The sequence below is a fragment of the Myotis brandtii genome, unplaced genomic scaffold (assembly GCF_000412655.1).
Source record: "Myotis brandtii unplaced genomic scaffold, ASM41265v1 scaffold540, whole genome shotgun sequence".
NCBI classification, from domain to species: Eukaryota; Metazoa; Chordata; class Mammalia; order Chiroptera; family Vespertilionidae; genus Myotis; species Myotis brandtii.
In genome coordinates, this window is record NW_005369990.1 from 629,380 (window position 1) to 633,891 (window position 4,512).

The 4,512-nt window shown below is 40.6% G+C and overlaps 1 pseudogene; it reads right to left on the reverse strand.

Annotated features, from left to right (window-relative positions):
* Positions 1 to 1,569: 1,569 nt before the first annotated feature.
* Positions 1,570 to 4,512, reverse strand: part of LOC102255729 — a 4,609-nt pseudogene continuing 1,666 nt past the window's right edge.

Here is a 4,512-nt window from a genome sequence, read left to right on the forward strand (position 1 = left end):
GTGCCCCAACCCCCCAATCGGCCCCACCCTGAGTGTGACTGAGGGTGGCATCGCAACCTCCCGATCCGCCCTGCTCTGTGCATGACAGGGGCGGCGCCCCAACTCCCCAATCGGCCCTGCTCTGAGCCCAACCAGGGGCTGCACTGAGGGATTGGGCCTGCCCTTTGCCACCCGGGAGCGGGCCTAAGCCAGCAGGTCGTTATCTCCTGAGGGGTCCCAGACTGCGAGAGGGCACAGGCCGGGCTGAGGGACCCCCCCTTCCCCTCCCCCCGAGTGCACAAATTTTTGTGCACCAGGCCTCTAGTTATTCTATAGGCAGGAAGGTAACATTCTATCCGAAGGGTCTGAGATGAGAGAGAATGTGGAAATTGGGAGAAGGTACAGAAGTATGGTTGGAAAGAAGTCTGAAAAGGAAAGGTCACAGGTAGGAAGAAAATCTGAAGATAGAAAGATAGCAATGTCTAACATTGGAGAGAGGGCTTTAAGATATCCACTGGATTTGATGACAAGAAAGTTATTGGGGTCTGTGGGGGAATAGCAGTAGTTGAATTAACTGGAGAGAATGGAAAGAAAGATGGACAAGAAAGTGGGCATGGCAAATGTGGACAAGAGATATAAGGACAGAGGGAGAAAGGGAATGAGAGGTTTCTTAAAGATAAGAAGTCTATAATGTGTAAATACAACAGGAAAAAAGCCAACATAGAGGGGGTGTTTGTAGATAAGACTCACTCTTAGGGAGCTTTAATGCAAACACTAAGGAGACAGGTAGGGTTAGGACCTAGGACACAGTAGAGGTTTGGAAGACCTAGATATTTTTTTGGTAATGGTGGAATGTGGTCCCAGGCTGAGCACCTGCAGGGCCCTGGGGGAGGCACAGGTTCAAAGCTAAAGATACAGAGCAGGACATAGAGGCTACCAGTGAAGAGGCAGGCATTGCAGCAACAGCAGCAGCAGCAGCAGCAGGAAGAAGGAACCCAAAAGGTCCCTTGGTCCTTCCACAGCCACATGCCAGTGACCACACAGGCGCAGACAGGAGCTCCGGACCCAAGAGTTCCCTGGACAGGGCATGGAAAAGCCAAAGAGATCACACAGGTCACTTGCTGCAGCTGGCCCATTTACATTTTCTTTTAGGATTTTGTAGAATTCATTGAGTATTACTTTTTAAAAAAATATTTTGTTGATTTCAGAGAGGAAGGGGGAGAGAGAGATACAAACATCAATGATGAGAGAGAATCATCATTCAGCTGCCTCCTACACGCCCCACACTGGGGACCGAGCCCACAAACTGGGCACATGCCCTGACCGGGAATCGAACAGTGACCTCCTGGGTCATAGGTCGATGCTCAACCACTGAGTCACACTGGCTGGGCGACTACTACTTTTTATTTTATTTTATTTTTAGGATTAAAGAGTAAATTTATTTTTTAATTGTCACAAATATAGAGCTCATTTTAATATTTTCTTAAGTTTTTGGTCACATTGCAAACAGTGTCTTTTATTTCCTTTTGAAAATCTTTTTAGGAATAGTTCCCCTCCCTTAAAAAAGATATTTGCTATGCTTTATGTCTTTCAAGAATCTGTAAATAGAAAAGAACACGATAAGAAAGTTAACTAGTGATTGTTGGCTATTCTAAAGCTCAAATTGCCTCTTCACTAGATGCATGGCTCTTAGCCAGGCAAGAAGCCCTAGAATTTCCCTGATCATAAATATATTTATAAGAAATTGACCATTATTCATTACAAATTACATATTTGTAAAGAAAATATAAATGAAGCCTAAGCTAAAGAATATTAACCAAACAACTTTAATGCTGTGAATAGCCATGTCTTTTTGCTTGCCTCACTGAGTATCTGAAAGTATGCTTTTGGAGAAAGATGAAATCCCCCTCTAATTTAAGAGCTAATAAATTTTAGTCAAAGACTAAGGACATAACTACAGAACAGGTCATTTGATGTGGCATTTAACAAGTTAGTTACTTATACTGCACAATAAAATCTTATTAACAAAATCTTAATACTTTAATCTTTATATTTGCTATTCAGGTTACTTTGGTGCTCGTTTATAATCAAATCTCTTTAGTTTAAACCTAAGAAGTGTATTATATACTTATTGATGTCTTTTAAAGACAATATGTTTCTACTAGGAGGAAATAAAAAAGCTGAAGAACTGGAAAATGTTGATCCGTCATTTTTTGAAGAAATTGAAGATCTGAAGTATAACTACAAAGAAGAAGTGAAAAAAATATATTCTTTTAGAAGAGAAGTTAAAAAAACTTTCTGAACAATTTGGAGTTGAATTAATTAGTCTTGTTGCTGCTTCTGAACAGTTTGAAGATGAAGAGGGAAGTCCTGTCAATTTCCCCACTTATTAAGGGCCAGCTATAATTACAGTTTTGATTTAACTATTTACAAGTCTCTGACCTACATGATATTCTTTCCAATACCCTGTACCTTTACCTGAATTTGAAATGTTAGTAAATAAAGTTGTATGAAATTTTTAACACATTAGAAAAGTATATATTTGAAGATTTTTAAAGTAAGTTATGACTATCAAGTAGGCAATGAGCTATAGTGAACTTCTGTACATTCATAATGTTTTAAGTTTTTAAATATGAGAATAACAATTTTAACATTTAAAATTGGGGTTTTATATTCTTATTACCTATTTTATGTGTCATGGTTCTTATATCTTATATGTATTTATAACTTGTATATATATATGTGTGTGTATATATATGTATATATATTGTTAAATGTCAAGCAAGATTAAATTAAACTCAGCTTAAAGTATTTAATTTTGAAAGTAAATGATCCAAAATTGTTGGTTTCATTGTTGTCTTTAAATTACTACTCAGTTATAGTGGACAGAATCCAACCCTTTGTACAAGCTGGGGAGCTTACTATTACTTACATTTTTAAATCCAGAGGTTAAAATTCATTTGCTGATTCTAAATAAGACTTTGACTAGATAGTTCCAACTGGAAAATTCATTTCTTCAAATGCTAGAAGACTTATTTCTCCATTAGTCACTGAACAATAAATAGGAACCTTGAGATATTTTCACCTTTTACACATGGCATATTATTCAAGATTCAAATATAACAACAATAAAGCTGGTTTTTAATTACATTTCCAGTCCATTCATGGAGTATTATATCTTTGAGCCTACTAAATTTCTGTTGATCTATTTTTGAAAAATGATTAAATAGACAGTATCAAAAGCATAGTCATGTTTGTTCAAGTTCATAATAACCGGTTTTGAATTCATGTAAGTATCTGGAATTGGCCAGCATAAACCAAGATGATGGCGATGGACCTTGATTAAACAGCCATCATTGCAATGCCATGCTATTCCTTCAATTTTACCCTCTCCGCAACCTTCAAGCCAGGACAACAGATCACTGTGCTCCAAGGGAGGTAGATTTCTTATTTGAAATGCTCCATGTGGTATAAGAAGTTGTAACAGATGCTTCTTGCTTCCTAACCCATATGGGTTTCCATTAATATTTGTTCCTATTAGCTCCAGTGTCTGTTCTAAGAGGTCTGATAGTGGCACTGCAGTAATTTCCAAAAGACCAGAATCATCAGGATGAAGCTTCAGTACCAGGGCTATTTCAAATTCATAATTAACTACAGAGGAATGCCAGCAATACTGCTTGTTGTTTTTCTCCACTGGTACCCACCCAGGAATGTGTCCATTTTCATCAGGCATCGGATTTCCATTTAATTGTTCAATTTCCTTCGCTGGTATCCAGCACTCTGGAACAGGTTTGAAGTCCTCAACATTCCAAAAAAATTCTTTTGAGGGGGGAACCAAGATGGCGGCGTAAGGTATAAACCTGTGCGTGCTGCCTCCCACAACAACACTGAAATTACAACTATAAGACAAAACAGCTATCATCCAGAACCACGGGAAAGCTGGCCGAGTGGAAGTTCTACAACTAGAAGGAAAAAAAGAAGCGCGTTGAGACTGCAGAGGCGCCAAGAACAGAGGTACGAAGGCACGCGCAAGGCGGGCTGCACCTGGATGCGCGTTTTTTTTTCAATCGGAAGGGGAGACAAGCTCTCGAATGCACTGAGCTTGTTTAAGGCGAGATTCTGAGGTCCCAGACTCCTACGGGGAGAAACTGGACTGTCTTGCAGCAGGTTGGAAAGCGAGGGTGGCTTTCTCGCAGAGCTGCTCGCAGGGAGCGTTGTTGCCGTGGGGGCGTGGGACTTGGGGACGCAGAGACGCGGAGTCGGAGTCGCGGAGATGCTGACGACAACCATTGCTGTTTGCTCCGCCCTGGTGATTCTCTGAGACCCTGCCCCACTCAATTTACATCCCCGCCCAAGCTGTGCCAGTGGTGCAAGGAACCACCTGCGTTTTTGCAGCCTATCCCAACAAACTGCAGCTGTGTCAGAGAGCTCCAAAACTTCCAAATTCCAAACAAAGAGGAGAAATCTGTTGATATCGCTGTAGCTCCTGCTGGGTGGACCCACACAGTGGTTGACTTGGAGATCCAGGAGCCA